Here is a 15882-nt window from a genome sequence, read left to right as displayed (position 1 = left end):
AGAACAATTACTAAATGGGCTGCCAGTCCAATGTTAATTTTTCTTAACTGCCATTTTCCATAGTCTTTTGGTCACATAGCTCCTGACATTACTAGGCAGAATGAGGGTGGTGGAAATAAGAAGGAATTCAAACTAAAAGTTGCTAATAAAGTTTTTGTTCAAATCCACTTTGCATAATGAGATGGTGAGTTAGAAAAGACTGGAGTTAATTGCTAGGTAGTCCTTTTGAGAATGCATAAGTTATTGAGGTGATTGCATGATGGAATGTAAATACAAAAGGACATATAGACAGCCTCTTGGTTGTGCATTTTAAGAGCTGTAAATCAGAGGACTAGAGAATGATGGGGTGTGTCTGCTATGCTAAACAGGCCTTTATATAATTCAGTGTCTTATTGCTTAATTCTGAATTGAAAGAAAAATTATTGGACTAATGGAAAAGTAAATATATGATAATTAGTTGAAAACAAATGTAGAGCCCGGGGTCTCTGCATATTTCCCCTTCAAGAAATTAGTGGCTACTTTAAATTATTGCTCTTATCTCATTAGCATAATTTTCCAGGCTGAGAACCAACGCTTTAAAAGTCTGCATATTATGTAAAGCTTGGTAAAAAACAAAAACAAAAACAAAAAACGGTGAGCAGGAAAAGAGTCATTTATTGATTTATAATTATGGAATACCTACAGATACTCTTTTTTTTTCTTTGTAACTGTATTTCAAGTTCCCTCCAAAACAGGCCCCAGGATCACCCAGGTTCATGTGTGTCCCTGAGCTTGGTCCACCGCTGTCTTGTACAAATATTCTTTTTTAAAAGAGCATTAGAAAACATTCTCTGGGGGTGTGTGGGTGGCTCAGTCAGTTAAACGTCTGCCTTCAGCTCAGGTCATAATCCTGGGATCCTGTGATCGAGCCCCGTGTCAGGCTCCCTGCTCAATGGGAAGCTTGCTTCTTCCTCTCCCTCTGCTGCTCCCCAGGCTTGTACTCTCTCCCTCTCTCTCAGGTAAAATAAATAAAATCTTAAGAAAGAAAGAAAGAAAGAAAGAAAGAAAGAAAGAAAGAAAGAAAGGAAGGAAGGAAGGAAGGAAGGAAGGAAGGAAGGAAGGAAGGAAGGAAGGAAGGAAGGAAGGAAGGAAGGAAGGAAGGAAGGAAGGAAGGAAGAAAGAAAGAAAGAAAGAAAGAGGGAAGGAAAACATTCTCTGGAATCTTATTAGCAGACTTTTGGGGTGGGAAACAGAAATTATGCAAATAAATCTGTTAATAATTTAAATTTGAGAATGTGTAATTGAGCCATAGATGAAATTTAAAGATTAATTTTTTATTTAAATTAAATTAAAATCCTAATTGTAAAAAATTGAAATTTTTTTTTTAAAGATTTTATTTATTTATTTATATGAGAGAGAGAGAGAAACAGCATGAGAGGGCATAGGTTCAGAGGGAGAAGCAGGCTCCTCGCTGAGCCGGGAGCCCGATGTGGGGCTCGATCCCAGGACTCCAGAATCATGACCTGAGCCGAAGGCAGTCGCTTAACCAACTGAGCCACCCGGGTGCCCCAAAATTGAAATTTTTCTACTCAACTTCCTTCATGAAGGAGTTGGGTCTCCCAGAGATTGAAGACAGAAAGAGCCTGATTAGTGCACATGGTGTTGTGGCCAGTGGAGGAGAGGGAGATGTTACTGGCTCACAGATGTGGCTTGGGGTGAAGAACATGCAGTTAGCTCCATCGTCCTTTTCACTTCTTCTGAGTCAGCTGTCCAGGTTGGGATTTGGGGAAGAAGGGATGACTAGACTCTGGGCCTTTAGCTGAGCAGAGATGATAAAGTCTTGAAAGGACCAAAACCAAAATAATGATCTTATCAGCACCTGCCTCTGCTTATTTGCACTCATTAGCCAAAGGCTTACGTTCAGAGCTTCAAGTAGACACAGAGGTTGTGAGTGCTGCTCATATAAAGTGCATTCCCCAGGCCATTGTATCTGCCTCAGAAAATTCTAGCATAGGATATCAGATCCTGGTTCCTTTTCTAGGTTTTTATACAACTCATATAGCTTTAAAAAAATAAAAGAACTGGGGCGCCTGGGTGGCTCAGTTGGTTGGGCAACTGCTTTCGGCTCAGGTCATGATCCTGGAATCCTGGGATCGAGTCCCGCATCGGGCTCCCTGCTCAGCGGGGAGTCTGCTTCTCCCTCTGACCCTCACCCCCCTCATGCTCTCTCTCTGTCTCATTCTTTCTCTCTCAAATAAATAAATAAAATCTTTAAAAAAAAATTAAAGAACTAAGACAGCTAGGAAGAACAAATGAACCCACAAAAATGCAAACTAGACGCCCCCCCCCCAACCATTTCCCAGGCACCATGCTGAGGAAGTGGGTGGGCCGGTCCTGGCCAGAGCTTTCTGGGGGATTCCAACAACAGAGGCATCAGTCTCAGCTGTCATCAAACCAACATCCTCCAGAGTCCCTGGGTGTCAGTAACTGATGGCCTACACTATTTTCATTAGCAGCCCAATCAGAACACTTCCCTTCTCTGTCTTTCATTAGGGACCACAGAGGAGCATGAGGCTGCGTACTGAGATTACCAGCTCATCAAGTGGGCAGTTCCTCTCAGGGCCAAATTGAACCTCTGGCCTGAAGCTAAGTTTGCACACGCATCATTAGACTGACTCCGACGCTCTCGTATCTTTAGTTTGGCTTACATAGTGTTCCAAAAGTTTGATTCAGTCGTCAATAAAAGTCAGGAGATTTTTATTCAAAATTTCAAATTCTGACATTTTAAAAAACAGCAACAGCTCTCAGAAGACTCAGCAATTTCAGGTACACAGTCCCACAGTGGCAGGAGCTGAAAGAGCGGCAGGTGCCTTTTTGATAACTACCAGCGCTCACCCACCCTATTTCCAGCCACTTCGCTTATTTATGTTATTGCCTGACCCCCTGGGCCCCTTTGGGACAAGAAAATAGCTGATTTTTAAAAAACTTTTATTTTGAAATAATAATAGGTTCACAGGTAGTTGAAAAAAAAAAAAAGAATGTGCAGAAAGTCACATGTATCTTTCACCCAGCACTTTCCCCCAGTGAGGATATCTTGCGTAACTGTAGTACATTATCTGATTCGGTGTGTGTGTGTGTGCATTCACGTGTATGTAGTTCTATACAGTTTTATCACTTGTGCGGCTTCATGTAACCACCATCACAGAGCTCCCTCTTGCCACCCCATCATAGCCACACCAACCTCCTCCTGGCACTTCCTTCCCAATCTCTAACCCCCAGCAACCACTAAGCTCCATATCTATAATTTTATTATTTCAAAAACATTATTTAAAAGGAATTATATAGTTTATCATTTTTTGAGGTTGGCTTTTTTCACTGAACAAAGATCCATCCCAGTTGTCCATTCCCTCGAGATTCACCCCAATTGGTTTTTGTTCCTAGTGAAGAACATTGGCTCCATTTGTGTAAATAACAGGGCTGTTTGGTTCATGAAACTTCTTTTGTTAAGCATATTCCCTTACCTGAAATTATAAATTATTTCATCACCATTTAGCTACAGCATATACTAAATCATTATAAATTACAGAGAAAAGACAAGGCTATATTCCCCTGAAATCTGATTCCATAACTTCATGAATTCAAAGCTCTTATAAGGATTTGCTAAACTTATATATCCTGATTTTCTCATTTGAAAAACCATTACTGCTTTTAGCCAAACAACTCTTTCCTATGCTGAATTCATTATTCATAATAAAACTGCACTAATGTTAGAGTAACTGCCTAAGTTAAGAACAAAATCAAAACAGAAGAGGACAAGATAAATTCAACACCCATTTTATGAGCTCTAAGAAATAGCATGGCAACTGTCTAGATTTTAGCAATTAAGTCTTAGTCTTCCTGTAAAATAGAAATATCCTCAATCCCATAAACTAATGACATGACTTTATGACCTAACATGCTTAAAAAGGTAATCCTTTGAGTAAAGATTAAGGGACCTTTTGTTGTACTACCTCTTTGAGTTTAATATCTTACTATTTAGTCTACCTCTTATAGGTAGGATTTGTGTCCAGCTTCCTAATTTTGAGGGTTTTCTAAGCTAGCAAAGGAAATATGCAGTGATGAAGATCAGAGCTAAAGTCTGTGACCATTTTAGGCAAAGTTATATGAAAATAAAATGTAAACATGCTCTGCAAAATATGCTATAGCTCATGATTTATTGAGAGGACAATTTCCAGATATTTGAGATGCAAGAGACATACTTTTCCTCTTTTGGACCAGGGACATAAAGCAAGGAAATGTTCTAATAAGCAACTCACTTACTTCTTGCCTATAAAATATTTCCTGCAAGGTTTGGAACTTCTTTCAGGGATTTCAGAAAAACTTGGGGGCTCATAACACACATTACAATTATTTTCCATTCAATTTAACAGAAATTTAGTGAGTAGCTAAGTAGAAGACACTACAGAAGGTACTGCAAGATTCTCAAACATGAGGAATGTGCAATGACAGACCTCAGGTCATATGCAGGAGTGAAGAACATGAAGCAGGAACACACATACCTATAAAAAAGGCAGAGCTCCCAGAATGAATAGGATTTCAATAGGCAGAGGTAAGAAAGCATTCAGGAAGACAGGAACCACGAGGATAAAGTTGTAATGCTGTAACATGTGGACCCAACTCAATAACTGGGAGAGTATCATGTCATCTGGGATGGAGAGAAGTAAATGAGATGAGAAAAGTCTTCTGGGCCTCACTGTGGTGGTTCACACAGGCCAGGGATTATATACTTAAACCAATAAGTGGAAAAGAGCCACTGAGCACTTTTGAGAAAAGAACTCATCAATTCTGGGTTTCAGAAATGCTAATCTGATAGAAGCATCTAAAATGAGGGTGAGGGAAGCTCCCAGGAGGGTATTGAAAAAGACCACAAGGGCCAAAATTAGAGTGGTGGCTTTGGGATTTAAAAGGAAGGAGCATGGCCATCACCCAAAGCAGCTCCCATGGGGTGGGGTGAAGGGGGGAAGGGTGAAAGGAAAGCAGCCCTGCCTACCAGCACACCAGCAGAAGCCATGGCTGGACCTCTCAGCCAGCCACACCAGTGCACCCACAGCTGTCACGGCCCAGCCACACAGCCCACACAGGGGACACCCCTGGAGTGCCTTGCTCTAGACACCAGTCCTTCAAGACTGGGAGACACAGCTGAGCCACCTAACATAAGAACAAACACAGAGAGGGGTGCATGGGTGGCTCAGTTGGTTAAGTGGCTGCCTTTTGCTCACGTCATGATCCTGGCATCCTGGGATTGAGCCCCACATCAGTCTCCCTGCTCAGGGGGTAGTCTGCTTCTCCCTCTCTCTCTGCTCCTCCCCCCCCCCCCCCCGCTCATGCTCTTTCTCTCTCTCAAATAAATAAATAAAATCTTAAAAAAAAAAAAAAACAAAACAGAGATCCAGACAAAATGAGATGGCAGGGAATATGTTCCAAATGAAAGAATAAAACAAAACCTCAAAATTAAAAGAAGCAGAGATAAGCAATTACCTGATAAAGAGTTCAAAGTAATGGTTGAAAAGATCCTCACTGGACTGAAGAGTGGATGAACAGAGTGAGAACTTTAACAAGAAATATAAAATATACAAAAGAACCAATCAGAGTTGAAGACTACAATAACTGAAATGAAAAATACTCTAGAGGGAATCAACAACAAATTAGATGATGCAGAGAAATGGATTGGTGAGCTACAAGACAGGATAATGAAAAGCACCCAAGCTGAACAGCCAAAAAGAAAAAAGAATTTTAAAGAATGCGGGTAGTTTAAGCAACCTCTGGGACAACATCAAGCATGTTGCATATAACATTTGCATTATAGGGGACTCAGAAAGAAAAGAGACAGAGAAAGGGGTAGAAAACTGATCTGAAGAAATAATAGCTAAAAATTTCTCTAACCTAGGGAAGGAAACAGACATCCAGGTCCAGGAGGCACAGAAAGCCCCCAACAAGATGAACCCAAAGAGGTCTACACCATGACACATAATAATTGAAATGTGCAGGGAGTTTGCTTCAAGGGCTAGAAGAAACGTGAGAGGAAGTCACCAAGAAATGAGGAGGAGAAATGCCTCATTCACTGAGGGCTCTGTAAGTAGTGCATTACATTAATGAGTGGGTACAACTGGTAGAGTGAATTGATAGAAAATACAGAAATTCTCTCTCAGAGTCTTCTGGAATGATGCCTTTCCCTCAAAAGTGAATAGTTAGGTCCTCATATTAACAGAGAACAGGAAAGAGACAGAGAAAAGTGATCTTGTGGTAGAACTTTCCCATTTTTACCCAAATGTTTGTATTGACATAGCCCTTAGAATTCTTAATTTTGCACTGTCATTCACTGTAATAATGTAAACTTGCTGTCCATGTTGGAGCTTCATTTTCTGAGTATTTAATGAGGGAGTTGGTATCATGACTCCTGTGCTGTGCTCTCGTGGAGCAGATGCTGGAATGAACTTGATTTTCCAAACACCAGTCTTGTCAGAGGAAATGAATGGCTGGCCTGGTATCTTGGAGCATTATTTGCTCTGAGAGGGTAGCTCCTTATGAACGAGCAAGAGATTATTTATCTGAGAGTAATGTTCACAAAAATAACCCGTGAGTGTTGTTAAACAGAGATCTTTCTGACCAAACCACAGTAAATGAATCTCTCCAGTTGTTTTTTTATCTCTTCTGACTCATCCTAGCCTTGTGTATGTGCCACTTACTGAGAGCCATGAAAAGGGACTTGGGAAGAAAAGCAAAGAGAGGAGATAAGTTCTCAGCGAAGTGTTGTGGATTAGGTGCTGGAACTATGACAGAAAAGCACACCGAGAGCTCCGGGCTAGTGGGTTCCTGCATCTTTATGGGACAAACTCTGAGGGAGTGTCATTCACACCAATCTATAAGGACCTCACTGAGTGCTCACATGGCCTTTCCTTGGTGTGTGCAGTAGAGAGAGAAGGAGTTCTCTCTGTCTTCCTCTTCTTATAGACCATGAATCTTATTAGATTAGGACCCCATCTTTATGACCTCATTTAACTTAATATCCCCTAAAAGCCCCATCTCCAGATACAGTCACCTCAGGTTTAGGGCATCAACATATGAATGGGGCGGGGACACAATTCAGTGCATAGCACTCTGTCACTCTCCTTTGGATCACTCATCTTGGGGAAGAGAGCCATGATATTGTGAGGCAGGCTTGTGAGAGGCCCACATGACGAGGGACTGAGTATTAACAACTAGATGAGGGAGCTTGAAAGTGGATCCCCACCTCCATTTGAGCCTTCAGATGAAGCTGCAGCCCCGCTCAACAGGGAGATGAGAAACCTTGGGCCAGAGCCAGCCAGCTAAGCCATGCCTGGATTCCTGCCCCCCAGAACCCGTGAAATACTAAATATTTGTTTTTTCATGCTAAGTTACGAGGTAATTTGGCATGGAGCAATAGAGAACTAGCACAGTAATGCAAGTGTATGGGCCTTCTGAATTCTGTCCACATATCCTTAAGAATTCCCTGCCGTAGCTGTTACCCTCCTACAGGCTCCACTCTGTGAGGAAGAAGGGCTCTCATGCAGAGCGGTGACAATTAAAACAGGGCCCTCCCTCAAGGAAAAGTGGTTCAGCCAAGCTGGGAACATGCTGCTTTGATGTGGCGGGGTGAGTGGTAATGCCAGAGCATTGGCTGCTTCTTGTTGGTGTTCTCATGGTTTCCTGGATTCTCCCTGGGGCAGTAGGCCCACTGCTGTGCATAGTACCCTAGCAAATCTTGGGATATTACACTGGAAAGGCCCTTTGACAAAATCCAGTCAAGACCTTTCTTTTCCCAAGGAAGAAACTGAGTCCCCTAGTTAAAGAGACTTCTCCAAGATGACTTTCTTAGAGGCAGAGTGAGATCTAAAAGGATGATATCCTGACATCTCAGTCCAAGGCTCTTTTCTGTATTCTAGTAATTTCTACCAGAAGATGATTCAAGAGGGATTCAATCTGTCTGCTCTTAAGTACCATTTTTCTATGTCTTTCCTAATGCTTTAGAACTTGTCACCTCTAAGCTGTTTAGGTCAGTGATTTAATGTGTTTTTTTTCTTCTTCCCCAAAGCTCTGTTATTCTCTAAAGTATTGAATCTTTGAAGGTTGCTGAGGGACTATTAAAATTTTCGTAAAAATTAAATAATCCCCCTGAAGACTTCGAGACATAACCCATTTCTGGAGCATGTTGTGGCTGAAACCCTTTATCTCTTGAGGATATCAAAAAATATAATGTTATGTTTGAAGCCTCTCTCCAGATAGCCCCAAACACTGACACGTGTAATCTTATTATGGCAGAAGAGCTATTGATAGTCTCACCTCAGACAGAGAAACGAGGTTCAAAAAGGTTAGGTTGCTCTCTCAAGCCATCTGGTACATGGAGGATGGTCCTGAGCAAAGGTTTCGTGGTCCCATAAACCCCTGAATTCTTGCCCTCCCACCAGCATCAGGACACCTTCTGCGGTACCTGTGGCTCAATGGTGGACTGTGGCACCCCATGTCCTCCTTGTCACATTTGCCTGTCACTTTGGGAAGCAACATCCTACACTAATTTTGGGAGAAGACTGGATTAAATATTCCAGTTCTGACCTTCACTAACTGTCTCACCTTAAATAAGTTACCCGGCCCTTTTGAACTCCACTTCCTCCCTGGAAAAATGGAGATACGAATTCCTTGTTTTCCCACCAGACCATGAGCGCTTGGAGGGCTGGGGCACCAGCCTTCTGTGTCGCCAGCACTGGTGTGGACCAGCCACCCAATACATGTGCCATACCTGTCTGCTGAACTGCCAAGTTGTTGGGAGAGCAACATGAGACATTCCATGTTAAGTCCTAAGGTCATGTCTCATGCGTATGTGGGCTTTCACTCACAGAGCCTGGACTCCCCCGTGGAGGAAGGTTCAGACGCTGGAAATTACTCTCTCCATGTCCACTGGGGAGAATGTGAGTGCTTTCTGTCACACAGGGCTTAATTTGGGAACATGAAATGACCCTCTATGCCTAAGAAATTAAGATGCCTTCAGTTGATTAGAGCCCTAAGAACTACCCCCTCCCAAATTCCAGGATCCAACGCCAGAGGAAAAATAATGCACAAGAATCAGACAAACTGGTTATCAGCCCTGGCTGTGCATTAGAATCCCTTTGAGAGCTTTTAAAAATAAACAGACAAAAACAGATAAGACAGGCGAGTGCTCCATCCCCAAAATCTGATTCAGAAAGACTGGGGTAGGGCTCGATAAACATTTTTTCCCCTCATTTTGAATGTGATGCCTTGCCTGGTTTAGAAGCCTTTGCATTTGCCATGTATAAGTTGTTATCATTATTATGCTTCTTAAAAATCCCGTTTCTTTCAGGGGTGCCTGGGTGGTTCAGTCAGTTAAGCATCCAACTCTTGATTTCAGCTCAGGATCATGGGAACATGAGATCAGATTGAGCCCTGTGTCAGGAGCCTCTGCAGGGAGCCCGCTTAAGATTCTCTCTCTCTTCTTCTCCCTCTGCCCCTCCACCTACCCCCACTCACAGATGCTCTCTCTCTAAAAAAATAAATGAATAAATAATAAAATAAAATCCAATTTCTTCCAAGTAGGGGGTCAAAACAAACAAAACAGCTAATTCCCTCCAGAAAAGAGTATCTTACTGAAGGATTTTAGCACCGCCCCCTACGGGCAAGGAGTTCTGATTTCTAACAGTTGATAGTAGTGATTCATTCCCACCCACTCACCCATTCACACACTGCTTCACTCCTGGGTGCCACAAGGCTGGTTAACAGCTTCTGAGCTCCTCCGTGGGTCAGTCCTGATCCAACATGCAGCAACTCGGAGGACAGGTTTACGGGAGTGCTGGTGTCCTGGGGAATTTCCACCTATGGCTGGGCATTTTGTGCAGACACCATGGACCCCCTGCTTTGGCTTCTTGCCACTGCAGGGTATGTTGAGGCTCAGTGGAGTGTGCTCATCAGCTTTGCCACAGGATACTATCATTTCACCTTGTGAAGCCTCCTCGACAGATACAATTATGTTGTCCATCATCTGTGGGGCACTCTTTAAATAACTTCTCACATATTACAAAATGCTTCCCATTCAGACAGCCTCTTCATCCCACTCCTCCAGTCTTCCTTCTTCTCTCTCTGCTAATTCGTCCATTCACTTACGCCCAGCTTTTCATTTACTCTAGCACTAACTGTACAGCTTTGATAATTTGCTAGTGGTCCTGAAAATAGACAGCTTTAGCTCCTGCCCTTCTAAACTTGTTTAGCAATACTGAACCCTTTGCCCTTCTCCGAGTACCCAATGTCATCATTCTTTACTTCACTTGTGTTCATGTCACAGAAATGCCCCTTCTTCTCATCACTTTTCCACTTTGGTACCCCTGACAACTCCCACCTTTCCTTCTTGACTCAGCTGAGTTGTTCCCTTCTCTGGGAAATGTCCTTTGGCCGTCCCTCTCCAATAATCAACCAAATCCATGTTTGTCTCCTGAGGGATGGGGGACATTGAAGGACTGTGATTCTTCTGTGCATCCCTAGTGTCTGCGATGTGGTGGGAGTCCTGTGAGGGTTTATTGGTTGGAAGTGAATTATTGGATAGATGAATGATTGATCCAGTGGTCATACATAACGACCCACTTAGGAAATGTTTTTAGTATTATTGCTGGGTAGTCCAGCACAGAAGTTCTATGCACCAAAAAGGTGGAGTTTTGAGTACTTTGATGAATTCTACCTACACTTGACTCTCCCGGGCTTAGCAAACTGCCAAGTCATAGACAGTTGGGAGGGTTTATGTCCAGATGAGTTGCAGTCTTTGAGGTATCATGGAAGGTGGTGTCACTCACCGGCGGGGCTGGCTATAGGGGAGTGCAGCCTTTGCAGGTGTACAGACCTCTTGCTTAGAAGGGCGCCATGTTGGTTTAACTCTCTGCTGGGACTATGCTGAACTTCACAACTTTTTTTAAAACAAGGGGCCCTGCATTTTTATTTGTCATAGAACCTCATAATCATATTGCCAGTCTTGCCCAGCAGAGCATCTCCCCAACTCTGTGACTGGGGCTGCCTTCTGTCCTTTTTGAGGAATCAAAAAGCTCCGGGATTCCTGACCCCAGAGTTGGTATTTTGCCTGGGGAAATGTGCCAGGGTTAGTCATCACCCAATGAAAAACTTGTAAAAGGCACTTAAAATGGAAATAATCAGAGTCTAAAGTTCAACTTGAAAAGTAATTGCAATTCTATGAACCTCCTAATGGCAACTTTTATTTTCTATTATCTGAAGGCCTTAATTTTAAAGATAGAAAAAAGCGGTCAGTTTGAGTTCTTTCACTGTAATGGGACTTTACTTGCCTCCCACAGACCATGAGAGGAGATTTGAGGCTAACCATTTTCTTCCACAGCTTAATTTAAGGATACAAAATAGTTCAAAACAATGTATCACTTGAAATAACGTTATATGAAACCTTGACAAAAAAAAAATATTTTCTAAGTAAAGTCAGTATCTTTAGGAGCACAAGAAAAAAATGAGAAATGGAAATATCCAGAAAAAGAATTCACATACAATATATAAATATCCTTTTCTACAATTACTTCAGATGGCATGTATGTTGAGAATTAAACTGGCCTGGAAAATAACTCGGAAATTTGACTGCTCCCCAAATTGGTAATAAATTTTCCATTACATGATGTCTATAATAGTCCTTCCACTTGCTAGAAACATGATCTGTGTCCACTATATAAAACCTAGAAAGATATGCAAAAGGAAAAACAAGTCAATTCTAACCACTGTTGCTATTTGGATGAAGTCCCTTCCACCTTTTTTCTTTACAAAAATGGACTCAAAAACTAGATATTGTTTTGTAACCTCCTTTTTTCACTGGCTCACAAGCATATTTCTGTGTCACTATATATTCTTTTACACTTTTACATGGTGACATATATAGTATTCTGTGATATGAATGTACTGTAACTTATTCAGCCAGTCCTCATTCTTGGAAAATTGGGCAGTTACCAATTTTATTCATAAATACAAATATCCATTTAGCAACAGTTTTTTTTTTTTAAGATTTTATTTATTTTTGACACAGAGAGAGAGTGTATGTGTGTACAAGCAGGGGAAGCAGCAGGCAGAGGGAGAGGAAGAAGCAGGCTTCCCGTCGGGGAGCAGGGAGCCCAATGCGGGGCTCAATCCAGGACCCTGGGATCATGACCTGAGCCGAAGGCAAATGCTTAACCATCTGAGCCACCCAGGCACCCCACAGTTTTTTATATATCTGTGAATGTTTCATGTACATTTTTAAAGATTTTATTTATTTAGTTAGTTAGTTAGTTAGTTATTTTAGAGAGAGAAAGGGTGTGCGTGTGCACGCGCATGAGAGCAAGCACAGGGGAGGGGCAGAGGGAGAGAGAGAGAATCTCAAGCAGAGTCAACCCCCCCACTGAGTGTGGAGCCCGACGCAGGGCTCTATCTCATGACCCTGAGATCATAACTTGAGCTGAAATCAAGAGTTGGACACTTAACTGACTGAGCCACCCAGTACATTTTTAATATTACATCTTCCCGACTTCTCCATGTTGTACCCTTTTGGGGTTCTTCAGTTCTTTAACACATGCATTTGCAGTGGGCATGTATGTGCAGTATGCATATCACCTACATGTGTTGTGTTAGCTCATACTCTTGATTTGTCCCCTGGTTGCTCCTTCTGCAGTTCAGTGTTCATTGCTTTCTGACTGTGTGTGGGGCCCTGCACTCAGCATTGAGCTACAGAAATCACAAGACACAATCCCTCTGCCTAAAAGCTACATTAATCAAGTGGGAGAGAGGATGGGGCGCCTGGGTGGCTCAGTTGGTTAATCAAGTGGGAGAGAGGATGTAACTATAAAAATCCTGTTAAGGGAGCACAGAGAAAGGAGTAACTAGGGAAATGAAGGAAGCTGTCCAGAGGAGACCCTACAAAGACTATGTAGGATTTTGACAAGAGAAGGAGGGGAAGAGAACGTTCTGAGTACAAGGATAGGCATGAGCAGAGGCCTGGAGAGGTAAGTGTGCATGGAGTCTTCAGGGGTAGCTGGGGTAGACAGCACACGATGGAAGGAGCAGGAGATGACACTCAAAGGGTGGGCTGAGACTAGAGGGCAAAGGATTGGAAAGCCATCCTCAAACGTCTCTACCTCTGACTATAAGACGTGAGCAGTCAAGGCGCCTGGTGGCTCAGTCGGTTGAGCATCGGCCTTCGGCTCAGGTCATGATCCAGGGTCCTGGGATCAAGTCCCGCATTGGGCTCCCTGTCAGCAGGTAGCCTGCTTCTCCCTCTCCTCCCTGCTCATGCTCTCTCTCACTATTTCTGTCTGTCTGTCTCTCTCTCAAATAAATATAAATGTTTAAATAAAAAAACATTCTCTTAAAAAGAAGTGAGCTCTCAGTGACTATCTTGAGCAGCTGAGGCAAAACTGGATCAAGAGTTTTAGGAGCTGACCTCTGGTTGGGTTTGGCCAGGAGGGGAAAGCATCTGAGGCAGTTTGCCATCAGGAGTCCCTTGCAACAGTCTAGGTGAGAGTGGGGGGAGCCTCACCTGGCAGTGAGACCTGGCCACAAGACATCAAGAGATGTCTCCAAGGCAGAATCAAAAGAATCCACCATTCTGATTCAGATGGGAGACAGAAACTGAGGGAAGACATGCAGGAAACTCTAAATGGTCTAGTTTAAATAATTCCTTATCAAGTTGTTACACTCCTAGGTTTAGAGATAGTGTCTTTTGGGGTCCCTTTCTCCTCAGAGCAGTGCCCAGATTAGTCAAACAGGTGGCACTTGGCAAAACCTGATGAAATGGAAGGGTCATGTCCAGTGTCTCCTGTGAGAAACTTCTCAGAAGTAACTACTGTCTTTTAAGGATAAGGCCGTCACAAAAGAATGCAATGACGTACTCAAGAACCAAAACTTTGTTTATCATTTTTCTTCAAAGGATAATCCTTCTAGCTTAAATAAGAGCATGCCTTAGTCACTAAGTCTGGGCCATAAAGACTGTGAAAACTAAACATACTTGTGGGATTTCTGGCACTGATGAATAGGCATTAAAAAAATCAGGAAAAGTGTTGGTTCAAAACCAAGTTATTAGATTGCCTGGGGTGTGGGATTTGGGGACTGACCGAAATGGGACATGAAGGAACTTTCAGGGGTGATGGAACTGTTCTAGATGCCAATGAGGGCCATGGTTCCATGGGGGTATACGTTTGTCAGAATTTATGAGCTGGACACTTAAAATGTGTTCCTGTGACGATACATAAATTATGACACCTCAGGATAGCAGTAAAGTTGATGAAAAAAGTAAGTGATGAGAACCAAAATGAAGAGGGTTACTAGAGTCTGATTGTTGAGATTGTTTCAGATCATTTCTTCCCCAGATATCTATTCCATAGGAGTTCAATCCCTTTGTAAAAGCCAGTTTATAGGAATTGAGCAGAGCCCCCATTTTTACTGGGCCACCTAGAGGCCAGATGCTGTGCATTTGCTGGGGGGTATGAGTGTGAATGTCACCAACAAGGCCCTGACAGAGTCATAGCAGCCGCCAACCTAAAACCCCAAAGCAGACATAACAGAGCTCTTGCAGTTTCCTTAAGCTTAGAGAGCTTGGTGTTAGGAGGAGGGCAGAAAACATTTTTTCCAGGTTACAAAAATCTCAGTGTACTTGCTGCGTTTGACTGTTCTTGCCATTCAGTTTTGGTGCTGATTCTAACACCTTTAATAATCTCAAGCATAAAGCTGAGTTCTTCTGACACTGGGTTAGATCCCTGGGAATGATCCTACAGTGAGTTATTTCTTACTGAGGTAAAGCCTTGCTCTAAGCCGTATACGTGAACTCTAAACACTTAACTGAATGGTATGAATGGCTGTGCTAAGTTTTCTTCCCATCCAGAAGATTCTAGTAGCTCATCATGATGAGGCTTACTTTGGACTTTGGTGATGAAGCCCACATATGCCCAAGCCTGGCAACTTAATGAGCATTTTGAGGGTGGGGGATGATCTTTTGGAAATATAAATGAAACTAGCTCTCTTGGTTTAATTTGGACATGAAGCACAGTCTGGAAGATCGTCTTGGGCCTCAGCTGACCTGGGTTCTGTCATTTTTAAAATGAAGAGACCTGAGACCCAGGGAGGAAGTTAAGTGACCTGTCCAAGTACACTTGTATAGTTTGGGCAAACCGTGGGCCAGAGGCAAGATCTCCTTCCAGAACTGGACCCCATTGCCTTTATTTGAAAGCTTTCACCACTTTGACTTTTATGTGCTGTCCCATGCCCAAAAGATCTGTCTTTCCATTTGGCTGAATTTGGAGGAAACTAACCTCCATTTAGAAACCTTCCAAGGAAGGGAGCGTAGATACCCTTAGCCACCCCCCACCCATAGTTTCACAGCATTCTCAGACTGGGAAATTTTTTTTTTTAAGATTTCATTTATTTATTCATGAGAGACAGAGAGAGAGAGAGGCAGAGGCAGAGGGAGAAGCAGGCTCCCCGCAGAGCAGGGAGCCCAATGCGGGACTCGATCCCAGGACCCTGGGATCATGACCTGAGCCGAAGGCAGACGCTTAACCGACTGAGCCACCCAGGCATCCCTCAGACTGGGAATTTTTATGTGCTATTTCTTCCCTCCAACCCCACCCCACAAAATGCCACTACCTCTTACTTACTTACTTTGAGCAAATCAGGATTTTAATCATTCCCTTTTTCCTTGATTTTTATCCTCTGAAGACCTGCCTGCTGCATTTGCCACAGTTAACACACAGAAACTTCACTTGCAATGAAAGTCATACTTCTCTTGGTAGCCTGTCATTTCAGCATTTTGAGAAGCTAAGTAGCTCTGTCCTCATTAAATTAGGCTCAAAT

General features: G+C 42.8%; 1 protein-coding gene across 1 annotated transcript in view; it reads left to right on the top strand.

Annotated features, from left to right (window-relative positions):
- FAT3 (FAT atypical cadherin 3) overlaps positions 1-15882 on the top strand; it is a 524400-nt gene that overhangs the window by 446420 nt on the left and 62098 nt on the right.

This window comes from Mirounga leonina, unplaced genomic scaffold (genome assembly GCF_011800145.1).
Source record: "Mirounga leonina isolate KUSES-001 unplaced genomic scaffold, KU_Mleo_1.0 Mir_153, whole genome shotgun sequence".
NCBI classification, from domain to species: Eukaryota; Metazoa; Chordata; class Mammalia; order Carnivora; family Phocidae; genus Mirounga; species Mirounga leonina.
This window is presented reverse-complemented; position numbering and strand designations above follow the sequence as displayed.